We start from the raw sequence: 18042 nt of genomic DNA on the forward strand, positions 1-18042 counted from the left end.
ATATATATATATATAATGAACCTTGTAAAGAACGCTGTAGTAAAAAATAAGTGAATTGATTAAATTGTCGTTGATCTCGATCATCATACTATTAATTGTAAATACATAAAAATGCTAACTTGACAGTTGCAAACAATAAAATCAATAGTGGAAAATTCGTACGGAGGTTGGGACTATTCGAGTATTTTCAGCCTTGAAAATAACATTTGTTTATTAGGGTTGATTGAAAATTCTGAACCTGACGTGAACAGTAACCTTGCTCGGAAGTTTCAGGGGCTAGAGCAAGATTAGCGAAAGTCTTCTTTCTACAATGTGTTCAATGAAAACAGGTGGAAATTCCACTTTTGGTGCAATGACCAAGAGAGCAATAGTAAATTGCTTTATTCTATTACCAGATTATTAAAAAGATATCGTTTTAGGATATTCTAGATGATTGGAAAGTAAAATGTTGTTAACCGCAAAGCACGCGAAGGGAGCCATCTTTCAAAAAGTAATGACCTTAGACTTTAGACCAAACTTTCTAGAAACTTTAGGGATAGCTTAGGAAAGATAAATTATAGTGCGTGTTCATTTAAATGAATGACGAGTTTTTTTCTTGGGTAACATATAAACAATAATTTTGGTTTTTGACTCTTTCAGATAACCATTAATTGAGTCTCTAATGTTCTAAAAAATATAAGCAAAATAGCAATTTAGCTTTTTGCAAGTAGGATGAAAATAATAGGGCAAAATTAACGATTATCACCGGCGGTGATTGAATACAACAATTGGTGATTAAAAATATGGCTGCCAATTGTCACTCAATCGTCTATTTTACCGACGAAAATTCACGCAATATATTATTTATTATTGTTGTAGTTTTTTTAAAAATAAATATGAAATTATTATGAAATTATAATGTGATAATTACTTTATTGCAAGCCTATTTCTTTACATTATTAATATCAGAAACTTTCAGAATCGTTTAAAATTTTCAATTTTTGAAAAGGGGCCATTGCTAAAAATGCCAGTGGGAAAATTTCTTAATTTTGCCTAATAATGGAAATTGAGTACAACAAAAGAAATACCAATCAAGTTAACCGAAAATTTTTATGTTTGAGCCTTTAGGTGGTTCATTATTAAAAATGCCAGTAGGAAAATGTCCCAATTTTGCCTTAATTTTGGGAAAAAGAGTACAACAAAAGAAATACCAATCAAGTTAACCAAATATTTCTATGTTTGAGCCTTTAAGTGGTTGACTAGGTTGCGATATAAATCAATTTTTTTCTTTCACATAAATACTAACCAGTTTAGAAATATCGTAGAGAATTAAAATCAAAGATTTAATTAATAATTTTTCAGAGTCTTAAAGACTGTTTCATTAAGCTCCAATCCAAACGAACCCCTGTGCTCGGTACTTTTTTTTTGTCTACTACTAAATATTAACGCACATGTAAAATGTCGGATAGACAAATGGTTATGCTCTTAAGCTCGGATAAAAGTTTTATAAAAATTATTGTTGTTTGAAAATTTCTGAATTCTCTCACAGTTACAGAAAAATATATGTGAAAACTTGAAATATGGAAATTATAAGAAACTGCAATTGCATTGGATCATTTTTGATATTTCTTCAATCCCAAAATTGTGCTGGACATTTACAGATGTTGTGATAAATCAAGTGAGTTATCTCTAGAAACATTGTCTACCTTAAAGGTAAAAAAATGGTAAAAAATAATAATAATTCAATACCAAAAATCTGTAAGCCTACAAATTTTTTTTACTGTTCCGGAAATTTTCCCCCAAACATTTAATGTAATGGCAAAATATTAACTTATATGTTAACTTTGTTATGCTTTTAACTACACGACTTTTTTTTTCTGTCAGTTTGTCTTGTTTTATTTCGTAGGACTTAGTTCATAACTTTGTTTTATTTCCCTACCTTAAAGACATACAGTCGAACCTGCCTATCTCGAATCTCGCGGGAAAGGGAAAAAAAATTTGAGATAGAGAGGTTTCGAGATATACAGGTAAGTTTAAAAAATGAAATTCGAGCAGCAATGTTTAATTAAAAGAAACTTTAAANTAAATTCAATCTAATTCAAACAAATCATTGTATGAAGTTTTAGAACTTAATGAACAACTAAAACATTCTTATTTACTATGTCTGAATCATAAGATTTATCGTTGCTGGTTATTTTTTGCTTTAAAAAAATAAATAAATAAATGATAAAAAATAATAATAATTAAAAAAATGAGACACACATTAATTTAATTACTGAATGTTCAATAGCTATTTACACTTAACACTAGATTGCTCAAGGAATCCATTTTGACTGCTTTTTAATATCAATCAGAAAATCAATGATGTATATAAGTACACAATTTTACACAATTTTGTGATTTTTATACTTATTTTTATGGTTGATATTTATTAATAACTTGTTATACAACTGAAAATAATATCAAAAATATTAAAAATTAATTTTAAATGAATTTTATTCTTTCACAATACAGCCATTTTGACTGCTTTTGGGCAATATAGGTATTTCAGTCTTTCTAGTGTTAAATGCTTCAAGTCATTCATTTCTATTTTACGCATAACTTAACAGATGTAATCCTTAAAAATGACTCTTAACGATAAAACATATGTTTGAACTTCAATTTATTATTTCTACGCAGACTTAATATAAAAATAAAACGCATTATTTGTGTATAGGAAAGAGAGGACTAGTGTGGATAAAAATAATTATTCTAGAAAAAAGATGATAAAAAAAATATACATCCAAATTAACCCATGTATCCTTTAAAATGAATACAAGCGTTCAAATTTTAATGAAAAATATTAGATAAGTTTAACCCTTTGCATTCGGGCAACTTTCCCAAAAAAATGTATTACAGTTGTAGGAGACAGAAATTTTAAAAAATTCAAGAAAGTTTTAAGAAAAACTGGATCAAAATTGTCTCTATAGCAACAAATTCAATTAAAAAATAATAAATTAGAATAAAAAAGAGGACGAGTGATTGTAGGGCTGATTATATATTGATTACTGTTGGAATGTCGAAATAATCACGGAGGGATAATTTCTTCGAAAAACAGAGCGAAAACAAAGTAGTTTTGCTACCACTTTTTAAGTTTTTGTATGGATTGCAGAAATTTCAAAAAAACGTATTTCTTCTTTACCAACTTGCAATGTTTTAAGATGATAATTAGCATGCTTTTTTGGCGAATTTATGTCTACAATGGCTCCCTTCGCCCCGAAATCCCATAATCAGCCTATAAAAACATTTCATTTTCTTAATTGTGTACATTTTGATTATGTTAGAAAAGTTGAAAGTAGCATGAATTATTTATTTTTCTTCTAAAAATTTAATTTTTCCCTATTAACTATAAAACGCTGGTCAGCCCTGGGATGTACGAAATAAATAGTTCTAACTTTAAACGATAGATGTCGCTTTACGAGTCATACAAAAAGATTTTGTTTGAATGTAAAGAAGAAGCAACAGACGAAGTCGAGAGATATTTTACTCGCAAAGATATTTGAGTTCGCGTGGAAAATAATCAAGAATTTATATTTTTCGAGCATATTTATTTGAACATATTTATTTGAACATATATGTCTGAGAATAATATTTATAATGAAGGAAATATGAAATACTAATTAAAATTTTTTAGAAAAACTCAGTTCAATAGAATTAGCACGACATAAATGTTAGATAGTATTTTACCGCTTAAGTGTCGGTTTAGGTAATAATCATTACGTTAAAAATGTTCTTTTTCCCTGTTATCTTGAAAAATGGGGACATTAGACTTCTAACTAACAGTCTTAAATGGAAAATTGTATTGTTGTCAGTTTTTGTTTTTAAATTCAGCTGTATTTTTTATGAAAAACATATTTTTCAAGATTCATCATTTAGAACGAGGTCTCCAATTAAGTGTTCGTGTAAATTGCTCATGTAATTGAGAAGTTGAAATTACGAACTTTATTCTCATATAATGACCGAAATGCAATAGGGAAAAATAGCAATAAATACAATTATTTTTTAAAAAAATAACTTCTATTTTACGACTTTCTCAAGATGTCGAGAAAAAGTTATCATTAAATAAAGGTTTAAAAAACAACTGCTCTTTCAACTGAATTTTTTGTTTTCGTCATTTCGTTGAACACCTTTCGTTTAATAGATATATCAAATAGGCTGCCTAATACTTACATAAAACACGATTAGGCAACACCTAGGAATGGATTAAACTGGCGATGGCGTAGCCAAAAGGGGGGATACGAGGGTAAATCCCTCAATAAAGTTAAAATTTTTCGGAAATTTCAACGAATACTTTAAAATAAAACAAAACTTGTGTAAGTTTTTTTTGCCACATGTGTCTAAGTGCGTCAAACAAGTAAAAATATTTACATTAAATGGAATGAAGGCGTAATAAAATTGTATCCAAGTTTAAGATCCTCTAAAAATGAGGGAAAATTTTAAAAATTCTCATCCCGGTAAAAAGTTAGAAAATAATCTAAGCCTTTCATTGCTTTTTTCCTACTTAAGTTTTGAAATGATGAAGCGCTTTTTACGTATAATATTAAATATTTACAAATAAGAACATAGTTGTCTCAGGTAAATTTTTCAAAAGGGCAGACGAAACTTAAAAAAAGCAAAACATGTTTTTTTTTTTTTTTAAAGTAGCCATACATTAAAAACTATGTATAAGAATATAAGAATGATTTTTTCAGATGTAATTTATAAGCATTTTATATTTTTACTTAATAATTGTATAGGTGAAAAGAAATTTCGGTGACATGAGTTGTATGAGCCATTTCTGCTGCTCTCCTATTTTGAAATAAAAAACTAAATTTCAAAATTAAATTTGAATTTGAAACAGCAATTTTTTTTAAAAGTATAAAAGTACAGAAACTGTTTTTGAAGTATAAAAGTACTTTTTCTTAAAGAAATGATCAGAACCGTTTACAGCTTAAATCGTATGACACAGTTCCTTCTAAACACTCGGTGAAAATTTAAAAAGAATTAACAAAAAGTTTACAAATGCAAAAACAGTTCTTTTCTTTCTTTCTTTTTTTTTTTTTGAAATTGTAAAAAAACCTGTTAAAATTTTAAGAAACTAAATAGCGCATAAAAATAAACTTTGCTGGAAAACATAAGAACTGAAAAAAAAAGAAAAAAACTTGTAACATATAAACTAAACAAATGCAAAATAAAATAATAAAAAAAACTAAAACCTTGAAAAACTTAAGCTTCAAAAAAATTTAAAACTTAAAATTTTTTGAAAAGATTAAAAAACTAAAGTGAATAAAAAGAAAACTTAAGAATTATAATATCGGGAGTCTATAAAAAATTTAAGAACGCTTTATCAAAAATTTAAATATTAAAATTGTAAATAGCTTTAAAAACATAGAAAACAGTTTAAAAAAGTAAAAAAAAAAACTAATTTTTGAATAGTTAAAAATTATTTCATAAAATTATTAAAAATAAACTCTAAAAATTAATTTTTAAATATATGAAATGTTAAAAAAACAAAAAATTTAAAAATTGAAGAAAATTTTAAAATTCAAAAAAAATTTAACAAACATTAAAAAAGACCCCAAAAAACTAAAAACAATGAAAATTTTCCAATTAAAGAAGTAAGAAACTTGAAAAACTTAATTTTAAAAATTTAATTAATTTTTTAAATTTAGAAACTAAAAAAAACTTTTGATAACTATTCATAATTTTTGATTAAATTTTTCATTAATTTTTTCATTAATTTTTAACTTTTGATTTCTAAAAACGCTTAAGAAAAATTCGAAAATTAATTTTTTTCAAATTCTAAAGAATAAGGAAAAAAACCCTAAAGCATAAAAAAAAAAAAAAATGTCGACAAAGTTTGAAAACTTTAAAAATAAAACGTTGATGAACTTAACAAAAATTAAAATAATTTAAAAAAATTAAAAAACCTCAAAAAGTTAAAATTCCATAAATTCCTATTTTTTTAATTAAATTTTTATATAAATTGAATTGAAACTCTTTTTGTTAGTTGGAAGTGATTTGTCCTCTTCATTTTAATTTTTTGAAGAGCGCTGCGATGGCTGCATTAAGAGTCAACGTTTTCATGTGTCAACAAGGAGAAAGACTTGTAACTCAATCATTGCTGTTTTAAAATTTGTTTTGGATAAACTAGGTAATCGCGTACTCAATTAATTATTAATAATATATTATATTTTTATTGAAAATAATTTAACTTCAATATTTAACAGCTCATAGGGTAATTTTCACTTGGATAAATCAAATTTGTCTCACACAAATACTATATTTTATAAAGGTACTTTATACGTAATTTCTAGGGTGGCCACAGTCTGAAAAAATTTAAAAACGCTTATGAGGTTATCATAAAGGTTTTAGGCTTTAATTATATTTTAGGAATTCAGTTGTAACACAGAAATTTAATATACAAATATGAGCAAATTAAACCTAATTAGTGGAAATATTTTATTTGCGCGATCTTTTTCTACCAGTTTTTCTGGAATATGACTTCTCGAAATGCCCATCAACAGTACTATCTTGAATTCCTTTTTCCTGCAAAATGTATTTTTTTAAAATTTATTTTGGTGAAGCAAAAAACATTCTCCAAAACTTAATGTGTTTTCAGATCACATTAATATTAGTTTTAATAAATATTGCAAAGGTATAATTGAAATTATGCATTTGTAATATTTTTGAAACAGTAATCCCATTAAAAATTATCCACCAATTTGATAATTACAGACCACTTTTATACCTCTCTACTAACCCTTAGGAAAATTTGCCATAGAGAAGCCAATGGTAATCTATNTGGCAAAATTCTGCCATACGTATATGGCAAAAGTGTATGGCAAAATTTTTGCCATAGGCAAAACCCCATAGGAATATCCTATGGCATTTTTTATGGCAAACCTATGGCAAATTTTCCTAAGGGAAGTGCTGCGCAATCACAACAGTAGCGGAAAATGACATCCCCTTGATTCTATTTGTTCAAAAATTAAGCGTCCCTTAAGAAAATTTACCAAAGACACACCTATAGCAACCAGTGGTAACCCATGGTTATCATAAAAATTTATATGGCAAGATACCATAAGCCTATGGTAACCATAGAAATTTATATGGCAAGCATAAGTATGTGGTAACCGTAGAAATTTGTATGGCATTTTATGGCGATACACCGTAGCCTTATGGTATGTTTGAAGGGAAGTACCATAGGGATAAGGCAAAATAATGGAAACACACCATGCGCATGCGTCATTAATGTGAGAGAGTGGATATGGTTGAGGAAGGCTTGCTTTACTGCAGCTACGGCGATCTAGCTCAATTCTGCGTTAATTAAATCAATCCATCAAAAACAATAGTTCTTTTCAATAAAGTTCACCCACCTTATTAAAATTTATAGTTATTTAAAATTATTTTCGATTATTTCAACGAAAAGTAGCATTTCAAACTTCAAAACTTTCCTCTGACGTCAGAATGATGGTAAAGGCAAGCGTGACGCCGATATCCCGATGGAGTATCATTCGGTAAAAACATTTTTTGGTACTAATTTTTGCACTCTATTATTTTATTTTAAATTTTTTTTCGAATTTCCAACTAAATCGATTTTAAAACTTCTTGAAATTAATCAATATCCAATAAGTTTCGACAACGTTTTTCGAAATTTATTGTAGATTGTAGACAATCAGCACTTAAACGAATTAAGAAGAAGGGGATGAAAAAGTTGTAAAAAAATAGGGTAATTTATATACATGTATCTAAACTATAGTATTTTTTACAACTTTTCATCCCCTTCATCTTAATTCGTTTAAGTGCTGATTGTCTACAATGGCTCAGTGGTTAAATGTACTGAGCTGTCACCACGTATGACTGGGGTTCGATTTTCAGTGGTGGCTTGAAGCACATCTAGTTTTAGACGAATAGGTTCCAGATTCTGTTAGAAATAAAAGAAGCCTGTGCCTAATACTGCCTGCATTACTACAATCATATAATTGGTATCAAAATTGTGGTCATTTATTGGTCTCGAATCTCCTTTTATTTAATTGAGTTATTTTATGGACAGCATCCATTCTTTTACTAGAGATCCTTTGAGTAGCAGTTGTTATTTTATGGGCAACGTTTTTTTTAATTTCCTACATGTGCTACAATGTAAAATTACGAGTCTAAATATTTTTTAATACACTTCGTCTCGGATTTCGGCTGACAGCCTTTGTTTGTAATTTTGATTGAATTTTTTCACAGTATAATTAATGAAGCACTCTAAAATAAATCTTGCACTCTTAAAATATGATTTCAAAATTGCTGGTATTTCAATAAGAAAGAAGATATTAACTTTATTCCTTCATTTCGGTCTATCTGATTTTTACGTGGGTAAAAATGACACAATTTCTAAAAGCTTCAAGTATGATCTTTTAAATTGTATCATCAGTTTTGTCATTAAAAATTGTTCAAAAAATAAATTTGCTGCTAAAAGAAATATTGTTCATAGAAGTGTATCCATATTTTAATCCAACCTCTTTATGTCTTGCCATGAATCACAATATTTTTACATGCAAACTATTAAAAAGATTTTATACCTGTTTTGAGTCTGTATGCTGTATGTGTCTGCTTGCATGTTTCTTGACAAATCTACAAAATAAACAACTTAAGAGTATGCTATATCAAGGCAGATACGCTTTATGGCAAATTCTTCTTTACCTACTTCAGTAATTTAAAATTTAAAGTATAGAAAAAAATTGAGTTCGTCTGTATGCTCAAGTAAACCAAGAAGTTTAATTAGCGGAAAAATTATTTTCAAAATATCAAAATACAATCAAGTTATGGCAGAATTTATCAGGGTTACGCAGAAGGGGAGCTATCTTGATATAATTTGTAAAATTTAAAAAAAAAATAACATTTGAAACTTCATGATTTTCCCTAGGTTTGACTGAACTAACTTTTTCGATACTTCAAACTACTAATGAATGGGAAACTAACTTTGTTATGAAATGTTTCTCTCGCTGTATAGTGTCCTCTAACCATCCACTCTTAAGAGTTTAGCGAAAATTTACAAACGCTTAAATGGATGATACGTTCATGCGTGTTGAACGTCGAACAATTGCGAGGTTTAATAAATAAAAAAATAAACCTCAAATGTTATTATAATTACTGTAAATTATAAAAAGTATTTTAAAACATTATTCAGTTCATTTTATTTTCAGCTATTTTATTTTATTCAGTTTGTTTTTATCTTATATAGATTCGGGTTCAACGTTTATAAATGAGTAAAGTTTATCGGATGCTGAATCAAACTTTAGTTATTACTTATTATAAATCATTTTAAAATAAATATGAAAAATGCATTAGTTTGACACTAAACAAGATACGTGGCTTAGTTAATTTTTTTTTAAATCTCTCAAACCAGAAAACAAATCAGTAATGTCAAACATGCAATTAAAAACAAATTTTTTCCCTATTTCTTTTTTTAAAGTTTTAATATTTCAAAAAAGAAATTCTATACCATTTTTAATTTTATAAATCGCTACTTTATTCTATCACATCTTTTTTCATATTCCATACCTGCGAGTGTTTTAGAACATAATACAAACATTTTTATAAAAAACTTTGATCTTATTTTAAAGTTAAAATGAACTACATTACGACATTATTAAAATTTTATTCAAAAAACATTTGCTGGCATGAAAAAAAATTAAAAAAAAAAAAAAAACAAACAGCTGAAATTCAGTTTTATATACGTTTGAAGTGGTTGCTAACAAGGAAGTGAACTCGTAAAAGCAAACAAGCTGAAGTTCAATTAGTTAACTGAGTACTATTAAACTGAATAGCCGCCTTATTCTAATTACTAAATACTTGTTGTTTACGAAAGAATAAATTAACTAAAACAATAGATAGTCTCATAAATTCACTTTCAATGTATTTATTACAATGAAACGTTACCAATTTTATTTTTGACGTAAAAAATTACATAACGAGTGGCTTTTGTTTTAAGTGTTTTTAAACAAAACTTCCTTTTGGTCATTTTAAAAATATTTACTCAGTAATTGTTTCGCATCAAAGAAAACAATACTGTTGAACCTTTTATCTATTACATGACATATTACGACATTCTTGTAATCCATCTGACAACTTTTACCTGTATATTTCTTTAAAACTAAATTATGAACATATACTCACTTTGAGTCACTCATAACAGCTAAAAAAACTTTTCTATCATTTATGGTTGTGCGAAAATTTCAAAACTGATTTTATAAAACTAAAGAAGAAATTAAGAAATTTTTTGCAGTCTCGGGGAAAGTTAGTCACAATTCTCCAATTTTTCACGGTTGTGAATTGCATGTATTTGGTGGAGTGTACGAAAGTTTATCTTGTGTTGTTTTGTGTGTAAAAATAAACACTTTTTTTTTTGGCCATCATTTGTAAAAGTCATAAGGGATTTCATAACTGCTTGCAACTTGTAATCCTGTAGAAATTGGAAAAATATTTTGAATCTAAACACGTTTTTAGATTAAAACAAAATACGTGAAAATGATAATTAAGATATGTAGCTAATTTCTCCAAATCTGTCTCTAGTCTTGACCGAAGCATTTAGTTCATAAAACTGGTACTTAGTATTCTAGGAGCGAAAAATTTCATTTCGCAAATACACTGTTTTAAATGGTGCATAATAACGGTGCATAGAAAATTTATAATGTTTTGCATGACTAATGACTTTAGATAGCAGATTTCGCACTACTAGTGCGAATCACCATCTAAAGTCATTAGTCAGTAGTCATTGGTAGTTTTACTATTAGTAGTTTTACTGTTTATCGTATTATGCTATAATACGATGAATTTATGAATTTTCATTTTATAAATGTACTTAATAAGGGATTAAAAATGTTTTTTTCTTTCCTTCAAAGTATTGCAAGTTATAAAATGATATTATACATCATAATGCTTGAAAAATTTCGCATAAATGATGTTTTTAAAGTCATTATCCCTTACAGTGAAATAAAAATTTGCGAAATTTCGTTTCTATAAAAAGTGTACTATTTTCAGAACCAAATGATTAACAAAAATATTTTTTCCGGTCATTTAAAGTATGAGTTATAAAAAAAATTACTATCCATAAAAAATTACAAAATTTTTATGTAACTCTTAACTTAAAGACGTTTACGTAACTAGACAAAAACTGAAAAAATGAAGACTTTTTTTTAACCATGATATATAAAACTTAAACAAAAACATAATTATCAAATCCATGATATTTATATTTGAAATATTTTTAAATTAGGCATTTTCTTGATAATGAAAGTAATTTTAAGTTAAATTTATGAAGAAAAAAAATTAGTATTTTGTAAGTTAAAAGATATACAGGGTGTTCCAAAATTATCTTTACATCACCTGGCTTGAAATTGATTACAGACTGGAAGTGCTTGGGGCCACCAATGGTGCGCATGTTGAAGTGTACTAAACAAAACTTTATTAGTTGCAGTAATACATGCAAAAGACAGAATATAAATATCTTGTTTATTTTCGAAGTTATGAATTTTTGAAGTTGTAAAGAGAATTTTGGANATATTATACTGTATTATATTATATTATATTATATTATATTATATTATATTATATTATATTACCGTCGTAGAGCAGCCAACCCAATTTAGGGTTTACGGCTATTAATGTTCAACTCCGTAACCTTGTAATTTTGAACCGAATCCAGAAGACAAGGGAAATCCTGGATCAAGTATAGGGACAAATTCGCCCTCGTGGAGGACTTTTTGATGAAACTAACCCGCATTTGAGTTACATGGAGAGGAAGACCACGAGAATCATCCACGGTTAGCTTGACGGCAAGGGGACTCTAACTCATGAAACGTCTACCACTGAGAATATTTTACGTCACTACTGTGGTCGGTGCGAGCCGGATGCGGAATTCGTATCAATCAGCCATCGTTAGAATTCGAACTCGGTTCACCTCAATGGAAGGAGAACGCTCTATCTCCTGAGCCATAACGGCTCTGTACCTTGTGTTTTTATTTTATATTATAGCCATCGTTAAGCAGTCGACCCAATTTTGGGTTTACGACAACTACTGTTCAACTCCATAGCCTTGTAATTTTGAACCAATTCAGAAGACGAGGAAACTCCTGATTCAGTACCCCCAGTGATTTGTTATGGGAACATGGGGGACTTTGCGATTCGGCAGATTTAACGTGAATCAGTCACCATTTACTACGGCTGGAGTCTTCGTCCGGTGGGGATCGAACCCATGAATTTTTGGACATTGGTCCAGTGTCGTACCAACCAGGCTATCCCGGCCCTTAGTACCTTGTGTGTATGTTAGTAGTTTAAAAAGACTGTTTCTTTTCCAGGTAAGAGTCATTTTCAGAGTGGCTTTAATCAGGCTAGGAAGGAAAAATAGGGTATCTGAACAGGGTATTAAAAATTTACTACAAGTCGTGGGCTAATAGTATTTTCCCTTATTTTATTTACCACTACCTCATTTGAAATAAAAAAAAAATCATGCAAGCGTACTTAAAACTAGTGTGTATTAGTTATGTTAAAATTAAAGGGAAAGCAAACATAATTCTATCACATTTAACATACCTATATTGATGCGCCCCTGTTATGCTATTTTCCATGATTAATAAATACTCTTGAAAATTTCCTTTACTTGATTATCTTACTGAATATGGATATAATAACTTCGAGAACAGTTACTTCTGTTTCTTCTTCACTTATCAAAATTAGTAATTTCCTGATAAACTTCATTTCACCAAGTTGAAAAAACATTTTTTTTTTCAAATTTAGCACGCAATGCTGAACTTTATTTTTCGATCTTTAGGACAAAATGTTTTCATCTCTTTCTGTATATTCATTTCAACTACATGCAGAGTTTTGAATCTTGCCGCTGTTTTACTGTTTCACAAAGTTAAATATGTCAAGTATTTTTTGCCTTGGAAATCTAAAGATGTTCTTGCAAGAAAAGCTTTACCTTTATAAATATTCACATAAAATTTGCCGTTTGAATTTTTCAGAAGTTACATATATTATTATCATATATGGATATCAGTTATACACTACATTATTTAATCAAGTAAGTTTTTAAGTAATTAATTAAGTAATTTAATCAGGTAACTTAAATAAATCTCAGAGCTCGCGTCTCTGAACTTCACCAGAAAGTTTATATCCTTTCACACTGCTCTTAAAGGTCGAGTGCTCAGAAAATTATTTAACGTTTTTAAATTTTTATGGTAATATATGACAATTTTTATAGGCCCTAGTCTATCCATTTATTAACTTATGGTATCTTGGAGAAATGATTGACAACAAAAGCAGTGACTGTAAGAGAAAACGGTCGCCTCAGTATTTTCCTTCCATAGGACTAAATTTTAGTTATAGATAGAGTTCTCTTAAAATCTTCTTATTTTAGTTTATTTTGAAGGGGAAGATCCATTGTTACTATCTCAAAAAAGAGGAGGACTGTGACTTTTAACATAGCATTTAATATGCAATTTTGGTAATTTTTTAAAATTGAAAATGGGATGAGGTCCCATTGATTCTTCTTTTTCACGCGTTAGTAGATACATTTACCTACTTGATGGTATAGTTAGTTTTTTAGAGCGACTACGTTTTTTCGAGTAAAATAAAATAAAAAATGCAGATTTTGCATTTTTTTGAAAGTTTGAATGTCTATATCTACTGATTTGATAACTCGGGAAATGTCTGGGTCTCAGAGCTTGTCCTAATAGTAAACTTTAGTATTCAGCCAAGAAATTATTGGAGTGCTGTTGTTTAACCGAGATTTTCAGGGCGGAAAAAAGCGAAAAACTGAAGTTTTGATTAATTTAGACAGAGTAAAAAATAAAATCAACAATGTCCCATGAAGACGAGTTCATGTCCATAACTAGGCAGCGATATATTAATCATACAGCAAAACAAAACTTTGGAGTGTTGTTGCTTTCCCCATAAAACATACTTATATTTCACTTTTAAAGAAATGACCTTAAACGTTTTGTATAGGGGAAGAAAAATGTTTTTAGTTGCTCAAACTTGCACAATTTTCATTTTTATTACCTACTTCAGTATAATTATAACAATAAAAAAATCAAGACAATCAAATAATGCAACGATTAAAATTAAAATTTTTCGTCTGATTTTGAAAATAATGGCTCCTAAGGTACTTAACTTAGTTAACTCAAAATTCTGTCAAAATTCTGTCAAATTCTGAAAATTAACTCAAAATTCTGTCACTTCATAAAACTTTTTACCCAAAGCGGAACACTTGTAGGTGGATCGGAGAAACCCTTTGACCAGGGATAACTCTAAGTTGTTACAGTTTGATCTGAAATTATACTTTGCAAAATTTTAGAAATAAAGTGATCACATTAGAAATCTTAATTTTCTTGCCACTAATTCCCTACTTCCGAATTCAAAAAAGCAATTTTTACATCATTACAAAGTATTGTGTAAACGCAACGCTAGGCGGTGATGATTTTGAAAGAAAATCATAATTTAATTTATGGTTAGATAACAACTAAGTATTCATATTTTGAGATATAATATATCCGATTAAAAATATCTCCGTTAACGAATCGTTAAAAAAAATAACAAGGACCAACGGATGCCGCTTTTAGTTTTTAAATGAATTATCGACATTTGTTCTTACTTATCTTAGAAAGTGTATTAAAGTGGGTAAGAAAATTTATTACAATCAAGGGTAACTTGACACTTTCGTTCATTTGCACTCAACAATTATATTTTGCGATCTATTAAAAAGATCTCCTTTAATGAATCGTTAAAAAATATAACAAGGACCAACGGATACCGCTTTTAGTTTTCAAATGAGTTATTGGCGTTTGTTCTTACTTATCTTAAAAAGTCTATTAAAGTGGGTAAGAAAATTTGTTGCAATCAAGGGTAACTTGACACTTTCGTTCATTTGCACTCAACAGTTATATTTTGCGATATAATATAGTCTATTAGAAAGATCTCCTTTAACGAATCGTTAAAAAATGTAACAAGGACCAACGGATGCCGCTTTTAGTTTTTAAATGAATTATCGACATTTGTTCTTACTTATCTTAAAAAGTGTATTAAAGTGGGTAAGAAAATTTATTGCAATCAAGGGTAACTTGACACTTTCGTTCATTTGCACTCAACAATTATATTTTGCGATCTATTAAAAAGATCTCCTTTAATGAATCGGTAAAAAATATAACAAGGACCAACGGATACCGCTTTTAGTTTTTAAATGAATTATCGACATTTGTTCTTACTTATCTTAAAAAGTGTATTAAAGTGGGTAAGAAAATTTACTGCAATCAAGGGTAACTTGACACTTTCGTTCATTTGCACTCAACAATTATATTTTGCGATCTATTAAAAAGATCTCCTTTAATGAATCGGTAAAAAATATAACAAGGACCAACGGATACCGCTTTTAGTTTTTAAATGAATTATTGGCGTTTGTTCTTACTTATCTTAAAAAGTGTATTAAAGTGGGTAAGAAAATTTGTTGCAATCAAGGGTAATTTGACACTTTCGTTCATTTGCACTCAACAGTTATATTTTGTGATATAATATAGTCTATTAAAAAGATTTCCTTTAACGAATCGTTAAAAAATGTAACAAGGACCAACGGATGCTGCCCTTAGTTTTTAAATGAATTATCGACATTTGTTCTTACTTATCTTTAAAAGTGCATTACAGTGAGTAAGAAAATTTATTGCAATCGTTCGACGCTTTTTGACTCGTGTATTTTTTTCAGCAATGCAAAAACAAAACCAAATATTTTGCTTAAAGCACAAATTTCGCGATGTGACCCAACAAAGCCAAATATATTAAATTACACTCATTGCTAAAGTCTGTTCATTTATGTCAAAACAAATCCAATTTCGTGTCAATTACCTTTGCTGAATAAAGTTTTTTTAGTTTTAAATAAGTAAAGGTTTTTCCTATCGGTTAATAGTCGAAAATATTTTTTTTTAGATATAGATTTTCAGAAAACACCTACATTTTTAAACATTCACGAAATGTTAATTACAATGTTTACATCTGGCTATTGGTGACCACACCACGTAGGAGGACATTGAATATTATTTATGCAAATATATCTGATGTCCATTCCTTGACCTCATTAGATATTTAATATGCACACTTGGCGAAAAGCAGCTAGTTGTTGGTGAAGGTCAAATAAAAGCTTACTAGGGAAAAATTATTTCCAAAAAATGAAAGAAATTTTTAACCATACAATTCTGTTTCAAGTAAAAAGTCAAAAGATCGCTAATCAGGTTCACATTAAACTTGCATACTCAATTTTTTATACGCGAATTTTTTGAAGGTCTTTTTCTTATATACGCATCAGCTCAGACTATCAATTCGAAATAATTGAGTAGAATTAACCTTGAATCGAATCTTATATGTATAAAAACTGCTCCGTAAGAAAAAAATATATGATGTAATAATGATATAATAATTTCAATCAGGTTTGAAGAAAATCAGCGTGTGCAAAATGCTCATGTAAATTGATGGAAAACTGTTGGAGAATAACATTCATTTTATTAGGTTTGCTCTCAGCAACACTTAAATACGTTAAAATGTAATAGAGATGGTTAAATAGAATAAAATTGTGTCGGTATTAGACAAGGTGAGCATTTGAATATTTGTACTTGAAATATTTTGATTTTAAATGTTAAATGAATTTTAATTCTAATTTACGGATGTCTGTGAAATTTCCAACAAAATATTGTCTATAAACTGTGAAGAATAAATTGTAATACGCACAATAAGAAATGAAAATTGAAATGATAAAATGTAATGCTCACAATAAGAAAGGAAAATTGAAATGTTAAATTGTAATTCACCCAATAAGAAATGAATCCACAATCAATTCTCCTAGCACAGTTGTTGAAAGAAAAACTGAAAATTGAAATACATCAGGACATAAAACGAAACAACTGACCATTTCTTCATCAGTGTTTTTTCTTGAAGTATGAGAGCTTCATAGAATATTCTTTAAAATATTATATTCTAGAAATTACTACGGACCTTAAGAAGAATGAACTGTAATGCGCACTAAAAGAAATTAATTCGTTACAAATAGCTCCACCAGCACAGTTGCCGAAACCAAAACTAAAAGTTTAAGAGCCAATTTTTTTAAACATCGGGCAAATCAGGTAGGGTTGAATATTTGACATTTTTTATTTCATTGAAATTCAATTTTTAGATCATGTTTTCTATGTAAAACTATAAGACACGTGTTATTTTTATTTTTATGAATTTTTCTCTCTCGAAGTTTTAATAACTGGAAATCTTTTGGAATGTTTAGAAAAGCACTTCGATTTACAAGTGGCAATTCTTTTTGTTCACTACGTCCTAAAGATCAATTGTTTTAAAAAATAAGCCCATTATAAACTAAATAGATTAACCTTCACACAGTCTCTATCCAGAACTTACACTTTGCTATTTAAACAAGTTACACTTTGTTTTGTTTTACATTAAAACCTATCGATACTTCTTACAACTAGTAGATCAAAAATTATAAAAGCAAGTTATAAATGGTTTTAGCTCATTTGATAAATTCTAATAAGTTCAAAGATCTAAAACTTTGTCCGCACAGCAAAAAATACTGTACTATTTAATCATAAAACTCTTAATAGCTTCTAATCTACTAGTTCTTCGACATTAATGAGATTTTGCTCGATTCAGCTTATTAAGATTATTTAGATCCTATATTAAAACTGCAGCTTACCCCGCTGCTAAGTTTAAATATTCATATTGGGCCTAAATCACATTTTTAAAACAATTAACAGCCTTCCTGTAGCGATTTCTGTATTCAGTTAATTAGTCTCAAACTTTAAGTTAATTAGTCTTAAACTTTAAGTCCATATTATAAAAAAGTTGAATCAGTTGTGATTTTAACATTGACTACTTAGACCAGCAAATTGCAAAACTTAACAGCACACTTTCTGATTGCATTTTTTCTTTTAAAAACTTGAATGAAGACCTCAAGATCCGGCAGTTCACATTTGTAGCAATGCATCTAAATTAAGAATGCAATAATACTAT

General features: G+C 28.5%; 2 long non-coding RNA genes across 2 annotated transcripts in view; one reads left to right on the forward strand and one right to left on the reverse strand.

The window, feature by feature from the left end:
* The window catches only part of LOC107443633 (uncharacterized), a 41652-nt gene that overhangs the window by 5940 nt on the left and 17670 nt on the right, over positions 1-18042 (reverse strand). The window contains exon 2 of the long non-coding RNA XR_011638360.1: positions 8568-8619. This is a non-coding gene — a long non-coding RNA (uncharacterized lncRNA). The remainder of the gene's footprint in view (positions 1-8567; positions 8620-18042) is intronic.
* The window catches only part of LOC107443632 (uncharacterized), a 44696-nt gene continuing 43019 nt past the window's right edge, over positions 16366-18042 (forward strand). Inside the window, exon 1 of the long non-coding RNA XR_001584008.4 lies at positions 16366-17150. This is a non-coding gene — a long non-coding RNA (uncharacterized lncRNA). The remainder of the gene's footprint in view (positions 17151-18042) is intronic.

The sequence above is a fragment of the Parasteatoda tepidariorum genome, chromosome X2 (assembly GCF_043381705.1).
Source record: "Parasteatoda tepidariorum isolate YZ-2023 chromosome X2, CAS_Ptep_4.0, whole genome shotgun sequence".
NCBI classification, from domain to species: Eukaryota; Metazoa; Arthropoda; class Arachnida; order Araneae; family Theridiidae; genus Parasteatoda; species Parasteatoda tepidariorum.